We start from the raw sequence: 19400 nt of genomic DNA on the forward strand, positions 1-19400 counted from the left end.
TCCTTGATTTCTGAGAACTTCAACTGAAGTAAAATGAAACAAAAAAAGTGAAAATGTAATGTTTGTTTATTCTTTTTCTCAAATATCAATTTCAGTGAAATATATGACTTGAACTCACACTGGAAAATTGAAGTAAAATAAAACAAAAAAAGTGAAAATGTAATGTTTGTTTATTCTTTTTCTCAAATATCAATTTCAGTGAAATATATGGCTTGAACTCACACTGGAAAATTGAAGTAAAATAAAACAAAAAAAGTGAAAATGTAATGTTTGTTTATTCTTTTTCTCAAATATCAATTTCAGTGAAATATATGACTTGAACTCACACTGGAAAATTGAATTAAAATAAAACAAAAAAAGTGAAAATGTCATGTTTGTTTATTCTTTTTCTCAACTATCAATTTCAGTGAAATATATGACTTGAACTCACACTGGAAAATTGAAGTAAAATAAAACAAAAAAAATGAAAATGTAATGTTTGTTTATTCTTTTTCTCAAATATCAATTTCAGTGAAATATACGACTTGAACTCACACTGGAAAATTGAAGTAAAATAAAACAAAAAAGTGAAAATGTAATGTTTCTTTTTCTCAAATCAATTTCAGTGAAATATACGACTTGAACTCACACTGGAAAATTGAAGTAAAATAAAACAAAAAGTGAAAATGTAATGTTTGTTTATTTTTTTTCTCAAATATCAATTTCAGTGAAATATATGACTTGAACTCACACTGGAAAATTGAATTAAAATAAAACAAAAAAGTGAAAATGTAATGTTTGTTTATTCTTTGTCTCAAATATCAATTTCAGTGAAATATATGACTTGAACTCACACTGGAAAACTGAAGTAAAATAAAACAAAAAAAGTTAAAATGTAATGTTTGTTTATTCTTTTTCTCAAATATCAATTTCAGTGAAATATATGACTTGAACTCACACTGGAAAATTGAAGTAAAATAAAACAAAAAAAAGTGAAAATGTAATGTTTGTTTATTCTTTTTCTCAAATATCAATTTCAGTGAAATATATGACTTGAACTCACACTGGAAAACTGAAGTAAAATAAAACAAAAAAGTGAAAATGTAATGTTTGTTTATTCTTTTTCTCAAATATCAATTTCAGTGAAATATATGACTTGAACTCACACTGGAAAATTGAAGTAAAATAAAACAAAAAAAGTGAAAATGTAATGTTTGTTGATTCTTTTTCTCAAATATCAATTTCAGTGAAATATATGACTTGAACTCACACTGGAAAACTGAAGTAAAATAAAACAAAAAAGTGAAAATGTAATGTTTGTTTATTCTTTTTCTCAAATATCAATTTCAGTGAAATATATGACTTGAACTCACACTGGAAAATTGAAGTAAAATAAAACAAAAAAAAGTGAAAATGTAATGTTTGTTTATTCTTTTTCTCAAATATCAATTTCAGTGAAATATATGACTTGAACTCACACTGGAAAACTGAAGTAAAATAAAACAAAAAAGTGAAAATGTAATGCTTGTTTATTCTTTTTCTCAAATATCAATTTCAGTGAAATATATGACTTGAACTCACACTGGAAAATTGAAGTAAAATAAAACAAAAAAAAAGTGAAAATGTAATGTTTGTTTATTCTTTTTCTCAAATATCAATTTCAGTGAAATATATGACTTGAACTCACACTGGAAAACTGAAGTAAAATAAAACAAAAAAAGTGAAAATGTAATGTTTGTTTATTCTTTTTCTCAAATATCAATTTCAGTGAAATATATGACTTGAACTCACACTGGAAAATTGAAGTAAAATAAAACAAAAAAAAGTGAAAATGTAATGTTTGTTTATTCTTTTTCTCAAATATCAATTTCAGTGAAATATATGACTTGAACTCACACTGGAAAACTGAAGTAAAATAAAACAAAAAAGTGAAAATGTAATGTTTGTTTATTCTTTTTCTCAAATATCAATTTCAGTGAAATATATGACTTGAACTCACACTGGAAAATTGAAGTAAAATAAAACAAAAAAAAGTGAAAATGTAATGTTTGTTTATTCTTTTTCTCAAATATCAATTTCAGTGAAATATATGACTTGAACTCACACTGGAAAACTGAAGTAAAATAAAACAAAAAAGTGAAAATGTAATGTTTGTTTATTCTTTTTCTCAAATATCAATTTCAGTGAAATATATGACTTGAACTCACACTGGAAAATTGAAGTAAAATAAAACAAAAAAAAGTGAAAATGTAATGTTTGTTTATTCTTTTTCTCAAATATCAATTTAAGTGAAATATATGACTTGAACTCACACTGGAAAACTGAAGTAAAATAAAACAAAAAAGTGAAAATGTAATGTTTGTTTATTCTTTTTCTCAAATATCAATTTCAGTGAAATATATGACTTGAACTCACACTGGAAAATTGAAGTAAAATAAAACAAAAAAAAGTGAAAATGTAATGTTTGTTTATTCTTTTTCTCAAATATCAATTTAAGTGAAATATATGACTTGAACACACACTGGAAAATTGAAGTAAAATAAAACAAAAAAAGTGAAAATGTAATGTTTGTTTATTCTTTTTCTCAAATATCAATTTCAGTGAAATATATGACTTGAACTCACACTGGAAAATTGAATTAAAATAAAACAAAAAAGTGAAAATGTAATGTTTGTTTATTCTTTTTCTCAAATATCAATTTCAGTGAAATATACGACTTGAACTCACACTGGAAAATTAAAGTAAAATAAAACAAAAAAAGTGAAAATGTAATGTTTGTTTATTCTTTTTCTCAAATATCAATTTCAGTGAAATATATGACGTGAACTCACACTGGAAAATTGAATTAAAATAAAACAAAAAAAGTGAAAATGTAATGTTTGTTTATTCTTTTTCTCAAATATCAATTTCAGTGAAATATATGACTTGAACTCACACTGGAAAATTGAATTAAAATAAAACAAAAAAAGTGAAAATGTAATGTTTGTTTATTCTTTTTCTCAAATATCAATTTAAGTGAAATATATGGCTTGAACTCACAGTGGAAAATTGAAGTAAAATAAAACAAAAAAAGTGAAAATGTAATGTTTGTTTATTCTTTTTCTCAAATATCAATTTCAGTGAAATATATGACTTGAACTCACACTGGTAAATTGAAGTAAAATAAAACAAAAAAAATGAAAATGTAATGTTTGTTTATTCTTTTTCTCAAATATCAATTTCAGTGAAATATATGACTTGAACTCACACTGGAAAATTGAATTAAAATAAAACAAAAAACGTGAAAATGTAATGTTTGTTTATTCTTTTTCTCAAATATCAATTTCAGTGAAATATATGACTTGAACTCACACTGGAAAATTGAATTAAAATAAAACAAAAAAGTGAAAATGTAATGTTTGTTTATTCTTTTTCTCAAATATCAATTTCAGTGAAATATTTGACTTGAACTCACACTGGAAAATTGAAGTAAAATAAAACAAAAAAAGTGAAAATGTAATGTTTGTTTATTCTTTTTCTCAAATATCAATTTCAGTGAAATATATGACTTGAACTCACACTGGAAAATTGAATTAAAATAAAACAAAAAAGTGAAAATGTAATGTTTGTTTATTCTTTTTCTCAAATATCAATTTCAGTGAAATATATGACTTGAACTCACACTGGAAAACTGAAGTAAAATAAAACAAAAAAAGTGAAAATGTAATGTTTGTTTATTCTTTTTCTCAAATATCAATTTCAGTGAAATATATGACTTGAACTCACACTGGAAAATTGAAGTAAAATAAAACAAAAAAAGTGAAAATGTAATGTTTGTTTATTCTTTTTCTCAAATATCAATTTCAGTGAAATATATGACTTGAACTTACACTGGAAAATTGAATTAAAATAAAACAAAAAAAGTGAAAATGTAATGTTTGTTTATTCTTTTTCTCAAATATCAATTTCAGTGAAATATATGACTTGAACTCACACTGGAAAATTGAATTAAAATAAAACAAAAAAAGTGAAAATGTAATGTTTGTTTATTCTTTTTCTCAAATATCAATTTCAGTGAAATATATGACTTGAACTTACACTGATAAATTGAATTAAAATAAAACAAAAAAAGTTAAAATGTAATGTTTGTTTATTCTTTTTCTCAAATATCAATTTCAGTGAAATATATGACTTGAACTCACACTGGAAAATTGAATTAAAATAAAACAAAAAAGTGAAAATGTAATGTTTGTTTATTCTTTTTCTCAAATATCAATTTCAGTGAAATATTTGACTTGAACTCACACTGGAAAATTTAAGTAAAATAAAACAAAAAAAGTGAAAATGTAATGTTTGTTTATTCTTTTTCTCAAATATCAATTTCAGTGAAATATATGACTTGAACTCACACTGGAAAATTGAATTAAAATAAAACAAAAAAGTGAAAATGTAATGTTTGTTTATTCTTTTTCTCAAATATCAATTTCAGTGAAATATATGACTTTAACTCACACTGGAAAACTGAAGTAAAATAAAACAAAAAAAGTGAAAATGTAATGTTTGTTTATTCTTTTTCTCAAATATCAATTTCAGTGAAATATATGACTTTAACTCACACTGGAAAACTGAAGTAAAATAAAACAAAAAAAGTGAAAATGTAATGTTTGTTTATTCTTTTTCTCAAATATCAATTTCAGTGAAATATATGACTTGAACTCACACTGGAAAATTGAAGTAAAATAAAACAAAAAAAGTGAAAATGTAATGTTTGTTTATTCTTTTTCTCAAATATCAATTTCAGTGAAATATATGACTTGAACTTACACTGGAAAATTAAATTAAAATAAAACAAAAAAAGTGAAAATGTAATGTTTGTTTATTCTTTTTCTCAAATATCAATTTCAGTGAAATATACGACTTGAACTCACACTGAAAAATTAAAGTAAAATAAAACAAAAAAGTGAAAATGTAATGTTTGTTTATTCTTTTTCTCAAATATCAATTTCAGTGAAATATACGACTTGAACTCACACTGGAAAATTGAAGTAAAATAAAACAAAAAAAGTGAAAATGTAATGTTTGTTTATTCTTTTTCTCAAATATCAATTTCAGTGAAATATATGACTTGAACTCACACTGGAACACTGAAGTAAAATAAAACAAAAAAAGTGAAAATGTAATGTTTGTTTATTCTTTTTCTCAAATATCAATTTCAGTGAAATATATGGCTTGAACTCACACTGGAAAATTGAAGTAAAATAAAACAAAAAAAGTGAAAATGTAATGTTTGTTTATTCTTTTTCTCAAATATCAATTTCAGTAAAATATATGACTTGAACTCACACTGGAAAATTGAATTAAAATAAAACAAAAAAAGTGAAAATGTAATGTTTGTTTATTCTTTTTCTCAAATATCAATTTCAGTGAAATATATGACTTGAACTCACACTGGAAAATTGAATTAAAATAAAACAAAAAAAGTGAAAATGTAATGTTTGTTTATTCTTTTTCTCAAATATCAATTTCAGTGAAATATACGACTTGAACTCACACTGGAAAATTGAAGTAAAATAAAACAAAAAAAGTGAAAATGTAATGTTTCTTTTTCTCAAATATCAATTTCAGTGAAATATACGACTTGAACTCACACTGGAAAATTGAATTAAAATAAAACAAAAAAGTGAAAATGTAATGTTTGTTTATTCTTTTTCTCAAATATCAATTTCAGTGAAATATATGACTTGAACTCACTGGAAAATTGAATTAAAATAAAACAAAAAAAGTGAAAATGTAATGTTTGTTTATACTTTTTCTCAAATATCAATTTCAGTGAAATATATGACTTGAACTCACACTTGAAAATTGAATTAAAATAAAACAAAAAAGTAACAATGTAATGTTTGTTTATTCATTTCTCAAATATCAATTTCAGTTAAATATATGACTTGAACTCACACTGGAAAATTGAAGTAAAATAAAACAAAAAAGTGAAAATGTAATGTTTCTTTTTCTCAAATATCAATTTCAGTGAAATATACGACTTGAACTCACACTGGAAAATTGAATTAAAATAAAGCAAAAAAGTGAAAATGTAATGTTTGTTTATTCTTTTTCTCAAATATCAATTTCAGTGAAATATATGACTTGAACTAACACTGGAAAATTGAATTAAAATAAAACAAAAAAGTGAAAATGTAATGTTTGTTTATTCTTTTTCTCAAATATCAATTTCAGTGAAATATATGACTTGAACTCACACTGGAAAATTGAAGTAAAATAAAACAAAAAAAGTGAAAATGTAATGTTTGTTTATTCTTTTTCTCAAATATCAATTTCAGTGAAATATATTACTTGAACTCACACTGGAAAATTGAATTAAAATAAAACAAAAAAGTGAAAATGTAATGTTTGTTTATTCTTTTTCTCAAATATCAATTTCAGTGAAATATATGACTTGAACTCACAATGGAAAATTGAAGTAAAATAAAACAAAAAAAATGAAAATGTAATGTTTGTTTATTCTTTTTCTCAAATATCAATTTCAGTGAAATATACGACTTGAACTCACACTGGAAAATTGAATTAAAATAAAACAAAAATTGAAAATGTAATGTTTGTTTATTCTTTTTCTCAAATATCAATTTCAGTGAAATATATGACTTGAACTCACACTGGAAAATTGAAGTAAAATAAAACAAAAAAAGTGAAAATGTAATGTTTGTTTATCCTTTTTCTCAAATATCAATTTCAGTGAAATATATGACTTGAACTCACACTGGAAAATTGAAGTAAAATAAAACAAAAAAAGTGAAACTGGAATGTTTGTTTATTCTTTTTCTCAAATATCAATTTCAGTGAAATATATGACTTGAACTCACACTGGAAAATTGAATTAAAATAAAACAAAAAAGTGAAAATGTAATGTTTGTTTATTCTTTTTCTCAAATATCAATTTCAGTGAAATATATGACTTGAACTCACACTGGAAAATTGAAGTAAAATAAAACAAAAAAAGTGAAAATGTAATGTTTGTTTATTCTTTTTCTCAAATATCAATTTCAGTGAAATATACGACTTGAACACACACTGGAAAATTGAAGTAAAATAAAACAAAAAAGTGAAAATGTAATGTTTCTTTTTCTCAAATATCAATTTCAGTGAAATATACGACTTGAACTCACACTGGAAAATTGAATTAAAATAAAGCAAAAAAGTGAAAATGTAATGTTTGTTTATTCTTTTTCTCAAATATCAATTTCAGTGAAATATATGACTTGAACTAACACTGGAAAATTGAATTAAAATAAAACAAAAAAGTGAAAATGTAATGTTTGTTTATTCTTTTTCTCAAATATCAATTTCAGTAAAATATATGACTTGAACTCACACTGGAAAATTGAAGTAAAATAAAACAAAAAAAGTGAAAATGTAATGTTTGTTTATTCTTTTTCTCAAATATCAATTTCAGTGAAATATACGACTTGAACTCACACTGGAAAATTGAAGTAAAATAAAACAAAAAAAGTGAAAATGTAATGTTTGTTTATTCTTTTTCTCAAATATCAATTTCAGTGAAATATATGACTTGAACTCACACTGGAAAATTGAATTAAAATAAAACAAAAAAACTGAAAATGTAATGTTTGTTTATTCTTTTTCTCAAATATCAATTTCAGTGAAATATATGACTTGAACTCACACTGGAAAATTGAATTAAAATAAAACAAAAAAAGGGAAAATATAATGTTTGTTTATTCTTTTTCTCAAATATCAATTTCAGTGAAATATATGACTTGAACTCACACTGGAAAACTGAAGTAAAATAAAACAAAAAAAGTGAAAATGTAATGTTTGTTTATTCTTTTTCTCAAATATCAATTTCAGTGAAATATATGACTTGAACTCACACTGGAAAACTGAAGTAAAATAAAACAAAAAAAATGAAAATGTAATGTTTGTTTATTCTTTTTCTCAAATCTCAATTTCAGTGAAATATATGACTTGAACTCACACTGGAAAACTGAAGTAAAATAAAACTAAAAAAGTGAAAATGTAATGTTTGTTTATTCTTTTTCTCAAATATCAATTTCAGTGAAATATATGACTTGAACTCACACTGGAAAACTGAAGTAACATAAAACAAAAAAAGTGAAAATGTAATGTTTGTTTATTCTTTTTCTCAAATATCAATTTCAGTGAAATATATGACTTGAACTCACACTGGAAAATTGAAGTAAAATAAAACAAAAAAAGTGAAAATGTAATGTTTGTTTATTCTTTTTCTCAAATATCAATTTCAGTGAAATATATGACTTGAACTCACACTGGAAAATTGACGTAAAATAAAACAAAAAAAGTGAAAATGCAATGTTTGTTTCTTCTTTTTCTCAAATATCAATTTCAGTGAAATATATGACTTGAACTCACACTAGAAAATTGAAGTAAAATAAAACAAAAAAAGTTAAAATGTAATGTTTGTTTATTCTTTTTCTCAAATATCAATTTCAGTGAAATATATGACTTGAACTCACACTGGAAAATTGAAGTAAAATAAAACAAAAAAGTGAAAATGTAATGTTTGTTTATTCTTTTTCTCAAATATCAATTTCAGTGAAATATATGACTTGAACTCACACTGGAAAATTGAAGTAAAATAAAACAAAAAAAGTGAAAATGTAATGTTTGTTTATTCTTTTTCTCAAATATCAATTTCAGTGAAATATATGACTTGAACTCACACTGGAAAATTGAAGTAAAATAAAACAAAAAAAGTGAAAATGTAATGTTTGTTTATTCTTTTTCTCAAATATCAATTTCAGTGAAATATATGACTTGAACTCACACTGGAAAATTGAAGTAAAATAAAACAAAAAAAGTGAAAATGTAATGTTTGTTTATTCTTTTTCTCAAATATCAATTTCAGTGAAATATATGACTTGAACTCACACTGGAAAATTGAAGTAAAATAAAACAAAAAAAGTGAAAATGTAATGTTTGTTTATTCTTTTTCTCAAATATCAATTTCAGTGAAATATATGACTTGAAATCACACGGAAAACTGAAGTAAAATAAAACAAAAAAAGTGAAAATGTAATGTTTGTTTATTCTTTTTCTCAAATATCAATTTCAGTGAAATATATGACTTGAACTCACACTGGAAAATTGAAGTAAAATAAAACAAAAAAAGTGAAAATGTAATGTTTGTTTATTCTTTTTCTCAAATATCAATTTCAGTCAAATATATGACTTGAACTCACACTGGAAAATTGAAGTAAAATAAAACAAAAAAAGTGAAAATGCAATGTTTGTTTCTTCTTTTTCTCAAATATCAATTTCAGTGAAATATATGACTTGAACTCACACGGAAAACTGAAGTAAAATAAAACAAAAAAAGTTAAAATGTAATGTTTGTTTATTCTTTTTCTCAAATATCAATTTCAGTGAAATATATGACTTGAACTCACACTGGAAGATTGAAGTTACATAAAACAAAAAAAGTGAAAATGTAATGTTTGTTTATTCTTTTTCTCAAATATCAATTTCAGTGAAATATATGACTTGAACTCACACTGGAAAATTGAAGTAAAATAAAACAAAAAAAGTGAAAATGTAATGTTTGTTTATTCTTTTTCTCAAATATCAATTTCAGTGAAATATATGACTTGAACTCACACTGGAAAACTGAAGTAAAATAAAACAAAAAAAATGAAAATGTAATGTTTGTTTATTCTTTTTCTCAAATCTCAATTTCAGTGAAATATATGACTTGAACTCACACTGGAAAACTGAAGTAAAATAAAACTAAAAAAGTGAAAATGTAATGTTTGTTTATTCTTTTTCTCAAATATCAATTTCAGTGAAATATATGACTTGAACTCACACTGGAAAACTGAAGTAACATAAAACAAAAAAAGTGAAAATGTAATGTTTGTTTATTCTTTTTCTCAAATATCAATTTCAGTGAAATATATGACTTGAACTCACACTGGAAAATTGAAGTAAAATAAAACAAAAAAAGTTAAAATGTAATGTTTGTTTATTCTTTTTCTCAAATATCAATTTCAGTGAAATATATGACTTGAACTCACACTGGAAAATTGACGTAAAATAAAACAAAAAAAGTGAAAATGCAATGTTTGTTTCTTCTTTTTCTCAAATATCAATTTCAGTGAAATATATGACTTGAACTCACACTAGAAAATTGAAGTAAAATAAAACAAAAAAAGTTAAAATGTAATGTTTGTTTATTCTTTTTCTCAAATATCAATTTCAGTGAAATATATGACTTGAACTCACACTGGAAAATTGAAGTAAAATAAAACAAAAAAAGTGAAAATGTAATGTTTGTTTATTCTTTTTCTCAAATATCAATTTCAGTGAAATATATGACTTGAACTCACACTGGAAAATTGAAGTAAAATAAAACAAAAAAAGTGAAAATGTAATGTTTGTTTATTCTTTTTCTCAAATATCAATTTCAGTGAAATATATGACTTGAACTCACACTGGAAAATTGAAGTAAAATAAAACAAAAAAAGTGAAAATGTAATGTTTGTTTATTCTTTTTCTCAAATATCAATTTCAGTGAAATATATGACTTGAACTCACACTGGAAAATTGAAGTAAAATAAAACAAAAAAAGTGAAAATGTAATGTTTGTTTATTCTTTTTCTCAAATATCAATTTCAGTGAAATATATGACTTGAACTCACACTGGAAAATTGAAGTAAAATAAAACAAAAAAAGTGAAAATGTAATGTTTGTTTATTCTTTTTCTCAAATATCAATTTCAGTGAAATATATGACTTGAAATCACACGGAAAACTGAAGTAAAATAAAACAAAAAAAGTGAAAATGTAATGTTTGTTTATTCTTTTTCTCAAATATCAATTTCAGTGAAATATATGACTTGAACTCACACTGGAAAATTGAAGTAAAATAAAACAAAAAAAGTGAAAATGTAATGTTTGTTTATTCTTTTTCTCAAATATCAATTTCAGTCAAATATATGACTTGAACTCACACTGGAAAATTGAAGTAAAATAAAACAAAAAAAGTGAAAATGCAATGTTTGTTTCTTCTTTTTCTCAAATATCAATTTCAGTGAAATATATGACTTGAACTCACACGGAAAACTGAAGTAAAATAAAACAAAAAAAGTTAAAATGTAATGTTTGTTTATTCTTTTTCTCAAATATCAATTTCAGTGAAATATATGACTTGAACTCACACTGGAAGATTGAAGTTACATAAAACAAAAAAAGTGAAAATGTAATGTTTGTTTATTCTTTTTCTCAAATATCAATTTCAGTGAAATATATGACTTGAACTCACACTGGAAAATTGAAGTAAAATAAAACAAAAAAAGTGAAAATGTAATGTTTGTTTATTCTTTTTCTCAAATATCAATTTCAGTGAAATATATGACTTGAACTCACACTGGAAAATTGAAGTAAAATAAAACAAAAAAAGTGAAAATGTAATGTTTGTTTATTCTTTTTCTCAAATATCAATTTCAGTGAAATATATGACTTGAACTCACACTGGAAAATTGACGTAAAATAAAACAAAAAAAGTGAAAATGCAATGTTTGTTTCTTCTTTTTCTCAAATATCAATTTCAGTGAAATATATGACTTGAAATCACACGGAAAACTGAAGTAAAATAAAACAAAAAAAGTGAAAATGTAATGTTTGTTTATTCTTTTTCTCAAATATCAATTTCAGTGAAATATATGACTTGAACTCACACTGGAAAATTGAAGTAAAATAAAACAAAAAAAGTGAAAATGTAATGTTTGTTTATTCTTTTTCTCAAATATCAATTTCAGCGAAATATATGACTTGAACTCACACTGGAAAATTGAAGTAAAATAAAACAAAAAAAGTGAAAATGTAATGTTTGTTTATTCTTTTTCTCAAATATCAATTTCAGTGAAATATATGACTTGAACTCACACTGGAAAACTGAAGTAAAATAAAACAAAAAAAGTGAAAATGTAATGTTTGTTTATTCTTTTTCTCAAATATCAATTTCAGTGAAATATATGACTTGAACTCACACTGGAAAATTGAAGTAAAATAAAACAAAAAAAGTGAAAATGTAATGTTTGTTTATTCTTTTTCTCAAATATCAATTTCAGTGAAATATATGACTTGAACTCACACTGGAAAATTGAAGTAAAATAAAACAAAAAAAGTGAAAATGTAATGTTTGTTTATTCTTTTTCTCAAATATCAATTTCAGTGAAATATATGACTTGAACTCACACTGGAAAATTGAAGTAAAATAAAACAAAAAAAGTGAAAATGTAATGTTTGTTTATTCTTTTTCTCAAATATCAATTTCAGTGAAATATATGACTTGAACTCACACTGGAAAATTGAAGTAAAATAAAACAAAAAAAGTGAAAATGTAATGTTTGTTTATTCTTTTTCTCAAATATCAATTTCAGTGAAATATATGACTTGAACTCACACTGGAAAATTGAAGTAAAATAAAACAAAAAAAGTGAAAATGTAATGTTTGTTTATTCTTTTTCTCAAATATCAATTTCAGTGAAATATATGACTTGAACTCACACTGGAAAATTGACGTAAAATAAAACAAAAAAAGTGAAAATGCAATGTTTGTTTATTCTTTTTCTCAAATATCAATTTCAGTGAAATATATGACTTGAAATCACACGGAAAACTGAAGTAAAATAAAACAAAAAAAGTGAAAATGTAATGTTTGTTTATTCTTTTTCTCAAATATCAATTTCAGTGAAATATATGACTTGAACTCACACTGGAAAATTGAAGTAAAATAAAACAAAAAAAGTGAAAATGTAATGTTTGTTTATTCTTTTTCTCAAATATCAATTTCAGTGAAATATATGACTTGAACTCACACTGGTAAATTGAAGTAAAATAAAACAAAAAAAGTGAAAATGCAATGTTTGTTTCTTCTTTTTCTCAAATATCAATTTCAGTGAAATATATGACTTGAACTCACACGGAAAACTGAAGTAAAATAAAACAAAAAAAGTGAAAATGTAATGTTTGTTTATTCTTTTTCTCAAATATCAATTTCAGTGAAATATATGACTTGAACTCACACTGGAAGATTGAAGTAAAATAAAACAAAAAAAGTGAAAATGTAATGTTTGTTTATTCTTTTTCTCAAATATCAATTTCAGTGAAATATATGACTTGAACTCACACTGGAAAATTGAAGTAAAATAAAACAAAAAAAGTGAAAATGTAATGTTTGTTTATTCTTTTTCTCAAATATCAATTTCAGTGAAATATATGACTTGAAATCACACTGGAAAATTGAAGTAAAATAAAACAAAAAAAGTGAAAATGTAATGTTTGTTTATTCTTTTTCTCAAATATCAATTTCAGTGAAATATATGACTTGAACTCACACTGGAAAATTGAAGTAAAATAAAACAAAAAAAGTGAAAATGTAATGTTTGTTTATTCTTTTTCTCAAATATCAATTTCAGTCAAATATATGACTTGAACTCACACTGGAAAATTGAAGTAAAATAAAACAAAAAAAGTGAAAATGCAATGTTTGTTTCTTCTTTTTCTCAAATATCAATTTCAGTGAAATATATGACTTGAACTCACACGGAAAACTGAAGTAAAATAAAACAAAAAAAGTTAAAATGTAATGTTTGTTTTTTCTTTTTCTCAAATATCAATTTCAGTGAAATATATGACTTGAACTCACACTGGAAGATTGAAGTTACATAAAACAAAAAAAGTGAAAATGTAATGTTTGTTTATTCTTTTTCTCAAATATCAATTTCAGTGAAATATATGACTTGAACTCACACTGGAAAATTGAAGTAAAATAAAACAAAAAAAGTGAAAATGTAATGTTTGTTTATTCTTTTTCTCAAATATCAATTTCAGTGAAATATATGACTTGAACTCACACTGGAAAACTGAAGTAAAATAAAACAAAAAAAATGAAAATGTAATGTTTGTTTATTCTTTTTCTCAAATCTCAATTTCAGTGAAATATATGACTTGAACTCACACTGGAAAACTGAAGTAAAATAAAACTAAAAAAGTGAAAATGTAATGTTTGTTTATTCTTTTTCTCAAATATCAATTTCAGTGAAATATATGACTTGAACTCACACTGGAAAACTGAAGTAACATAAAACAAAAAAAGTGAAAATGTAATGTTTGTTTATTCTTTTTCTCAAATATCAATTTCAGTGAAATATATGACTTGAACTCACACTGGAAAATTGAAGTAAAATAAAACAAAAAAAGTTAAAATGTAATGTTTGTTTATTCTTTTTCTCAAATATCAATTTCAGTGAAATATATGACTTGAACTCACACTGGAAAATTGACGTAAAATAAAACAAAAAAAGTGAAAATGCAATGTTTGTTTCTTCTTTTTCTCAAATATCAATTTCAGTGAAATATATGACTTGAACTCACACTAGAAAATTGAAGCAAAATAAAACAAAAAAAGTTAAAATGTAATGTTTGTTTATTCTTTTTCTCAAATATCAATTTCAGTGAAATATATGACTTGAACTCACACTGGAAAATTGAAGTAAAATAAAACAAAAAAAGTGAAAATGTAATGTTTGTTTATTCTTTTTCTCAAATATCAATTTCAGTGAAATATATGACTTGAACTCACACTGGAAAACTGAAGTAAAATAAAACAAAAAAAGTGAAAATGTAATGTTTGTTTATTCTTTTTCTCAAATATCAATTTCAGTGAAATATATGACTTGAACTCACACTGGAAAATTGAAGTAAAATAAAACAAAAAAAGTGAAAATGTAATGTTTGTTTATTCTTTTTCTCAAATATCAATTTCAGTGAAATATATGACTTGAACTCACACTGGAAAATTGAAGTAAAATAAAACAAAAAAAGTGAAAATGTAATGTTTGTTTATTCTTTTTCTCAAATATCAATTTCAGTGAAATATATGACTTGAACTCACACTGGAAAATTGAAGTAAAATAAAACAAAAAAAGTGAAAATGTAATGTTTGTTTATTCTTTTTCTCAAATATCAATTTCAGTGAAATATATGACTTGAAATCACACGGAAAACTGAAGTAAAATAAAACAAAAAAAGTGAAAATGTAATGTTTGTTTATTCTTTTTCTCAAATATCAATTTCAGTGAAATATATGACTTGAACTCACACTGGAAAATTGAAGTAAAATAAAACAAAAAAAGTGAAAATGTAATGTTTGTTTATTCTTTTTCTCAAATATCAATTTCAGTCAAATATATGACTTGAACTCACACTGGAAAATTGAAGTAAAATAAAACAAAAAAAGTGAAAATGCAATGTTTGTTTCTTCTTTTTCTCAAATATCAATTTCAGTGAAATATATGACTTGAACTCACACGGAAAACTGAAGTAAAATAAAACAAAAAAAGTTAAAATGTAATGTTTGTTTATTCTTTTTCTCAAATATCAATTTCAGTGAAATATATGACTTGAACTCACACTGGAAGATTGAAGTTACATAAAACAAAAAAAGTGAAAATGTAATGTTTGTTTATTCTTTTTCTCAAATATCAATTTCAGTGAAATATATGACTTGAACTCACACTGGAAAATTGAAGTAAAATAAAACAAAAAAAGTGAAAATGTAATGTTTGTTTATTCTTTTTCTCAAATATCAATTTCAGTGAAATATATGACTTGAACTCACACTGGAAAATTGAAGTAAAATAAAACAAAAAAAGTGAAAATGTAATGTTTGTTTATTCTTTTTCTCAAATATCAATTTCAGTGAAATATATGACTTGAACTCACACTGGAAAATTGACGTAAAATAAAACAAAAAAAGTGAAAATGCAATGTTTGTTTCTTCTTTTTCTCAAATATCAATTTCAGTGAAATATATGACTTGAAATCACACGGAAAACTGAAGTAAAATAAAACAAAAAAAGTGAAAATGTAATGTTTGTTTATTCTTTTTCTCAAATATCAATTTCAGTGAAATATATGACTTGAACTCACACTGGAAAATTGAAGTAAAATAAAACAAAAAAAGTGAAAATGTAATGTTTGTTTATTCTTTTTCTCAAATATCAATTTCAGCGAAATATATGACTTGAACTCACACTGGAAAATTGAAGTAAAATAAAACAAAAAAAGTGAAAATGTAATGTTTGTTTATTCTTTTTCTCAAATATCAATTTCAGTGAAATATATGACTTGAACTCACACTGGAAAATTGAAGTAAAATAAAACAAAAAAAGTGAAAATGTAATGTTTGTTTATTCTTTTTCTCAAATATCAATTTCAGTGAAATATATGACTTGAACTCACACTGGAAAATTGAAGTAAAATAAAACAAAAAAAGTGAAAATGTAATGTTTGTTTATTCTTTTTCTCAAATATCAATTTCAGTGAAATATATGACTTGAACTCACACTGGAAAATTGAAGTAAAATAAAACAAAAAAAGTGAAAATGTAATGTTTGTTTATTCTTTTTCTCAAATATCAATTTCAGTGAAATATATGACTTGAACTCACACTGGAAAATTGAAGTAAAATAAAACAAAAAAAGTGAAAATGTAATGTTTGTTTATTCTTTTTCTCAAATATCAATTTCAGTGAAATATATGACTTGAACTCACACTGGAAAATTGAAGTAAAATAAAACAAAAAAAGTGAAAATGTAATGTTTGTTTATTCTTTTTCTCAAATATCAATTTCAGTGAAATATATGACTTGAACTCACACTGGAAAATTGAAGTAAAATAAAACAAAAAAAGTGAAAATGTAATGTTTGTTTATTCTTTTTCTCAAATATCAATTTCAGTGAAATATATGACTTGAACTCACACTGGAAAATTGACGTAAAATAAAACAAAAAAAGTGAAAATGCAATGTTTGTTTATTCTTTTTCTCAAATATCAATTTCAGTGAAATATATGACTTGAAATCACACGGAAAACTGAAGTAAAATAAAACAAAAAAAGTGAAAATGTAATGTTTGTTTATTCTTTTTCTCAAATATCAATTTCAGTGAAATATATGACTTGAACTCACACTGGAAAATTGAAGTAAAATAAAACAAAAAAAGTGAAAATGTAATGTTTGTTTATTCTTTTTCTCAAATATCAATTTCAGTGAAATATATGACTTGAACTCACACTGGAAAATTGAAGTAAAATAAAACAAAAAAAGTGAAAATGCAATGTTTGTTTCTTCTTTTTCTCAAATATCAATTTCAGTGAAATATATGACTTGAACTCACACGGAAAACTGAAGTAAAATAAAACAAAAAAAGTGAAAATGTAATGTTTGTTTATTCTTTTTCTCAAATATCAATTTCAGTGAAATATATGACTTGAACTCACACTGGAAGATTGAAGTTACATAAAACAAAAAAAGTGAAAATGTAATGTTTGTTTATTCTTTTTCTCAAATATCAATTTCAGTGAAATATATGACTTGAACTCACACTGGAAAATTGAAGTAAAATAAAACAAAAAAAGTGAAAATGTAATGTTTGTTTATTCTTTTTCTCAAATATCAATTTCAGTGAAATATATGACTTGAACTCACACTGGAAAATTGAAGTAAAATAAAACAAAAAAAGTAAAAATGTAATGTTTGTTTATTCTTTTTCTCAAATATCAATTTCAGTGAAATATATGACTTGAACTCACACTGGAAAATTGAAGTAAAATAAAACAAAAAAAGTGAAAATGTAATGTTTGTTTATTCCTTTTCTCAAATATCAATTTCAGTGAAATATATGACTTGAACTCACACTGGAAAATTGAAGTAAAATAAAACAAAAAAAGTAAAAATGTAATGTTTGTTTATTCTGTTTCTCAAATATCAATTTCAGTGAAATATATGACTTGAACTCACACTGGAAAATTGAAGTAAAATAAAACAAAAAAGTGAAAATGTAATGTTTGTTTATTCTTTTTCTCAAATATCAATTTCAGTGAAATATATGACTTGAACTCACACTGGAAAACTGAAGTAAAATAAAACAAAAAAAGGGAAAATGTAATGTTTGTTTATTCTTTGTCTCAAATATCAATTTCAGTGAAATATATGACTTGAACTCACACTGGAAAACTGAAGTAAAATAAAACAAAAAAAGTGAAAATGTAATGTTTGTTTATTCTTTTTCTCAAATATCAATTTCAGTGAAATATATGACTTGAACTCACACTGGAAAATTGAAGTAAAATAAAACAAAAAAAGTGAAAATGTAATGTTTGTTTATTCTTTTTCTCAAATATCAATTTCAGTGAAATATATGACTTGAACTCACACTGGAAAATTGAAGTAAAATAAAACAAAAAAAGTGAAAATGTAATGTTTGTTTATTCTTTTTCTAAAATATCAATTTCAGTGAAATATATGACTTGAACTCACACTGGAAAATTGAAGTAAAATAAAACAAAAAAAGTAAAAATGTAATGTTTGTTTATTCTTTTTCTCAAATATCAATTTCAGTGAAATATATGACTTGAACTCACACTGGAAAATTGAAGTAAAATAAAACAAAAAAAGTGAAAATGTAATGTTTCTTTTTCTAAAATATCAATTTCAGTGAAATATATGACTTGAACTCACACTGGAAAATTGAAGTAAAATAAAACAGAAAAGGGTAAAACCACATTCTTTTGAAGTGTATGGATATTCTTTTTTTTCAATACATCAAATTTAATGACACACATGCGAAAATGCCTACTAGACACTGTTCACGAGTGTCTAAGATCTCTCTGTACCGGGGTTTGTAAGAACAACCTGGCATGAGAATACTTTTTCTATAGAAGTAAACCCTGACTAAATATTCAAAATCACATGGTATTTGCTACCCAAATAAGATCTCCTCACTATGGTTAACCCATATTAGCTTTTACGAGGAATGGTGCACCTTGTCCAAGTGATGTTACCTAAAATAACACACCGAACCTGGATACTCCACCAAACTAGATAAATTCTTGTCCTGGAATTCAGGAAAACCAAGAGGCCAAAATGAAAGATATGATACAATGTATAAAAATCGTCAATTGGGGAGAGGAAATTATTTTCTCAACTTCTTTATTAACTCAGTGTTTGAGAAATAAATAACTTAAGTGGAATATTCGAATCTCTATGTATCTCATATAGACTTCAAGTGTTAGCCCCTGGTTGTTGGCCCCTTGATTTATGAGAACTTCAACTGAAGTAAAATAAAACAAAAGAGAGAACTTGAATGCTACTAGACGTTGTCCTCGAGTGTCTAAGGTCTCTCTGGACAGGGGTTTGTCAGGAGGATACTTTTTCCAAAGAAGTAAACCCTGACGAAATATTAAAAATCACATAGTATTCACTGCCCAAATTAGATCTCCTCACTATGGCTGACTCACATTAGCTTTTACAACGTATGAAAATGGTTAATTGGGGAGAGGAAAATTGTTGTAAATTTTTTTACT

The sequence above is a fragment of the Euprymna scolopes genome, chromosome 46, assembly GCF_053919585.1.
Source record: "Euprymna scolopes isolate OS-2025 chromosome 46, ASM5391958v1, whole genome shotgun sequence".
Lineage (NCBI taxonomy): Eukaryota > Metazoa > Mollusca > Cephalopoda > Sepiida > Sepiolidae > Euprymna > Euprymna scolopes.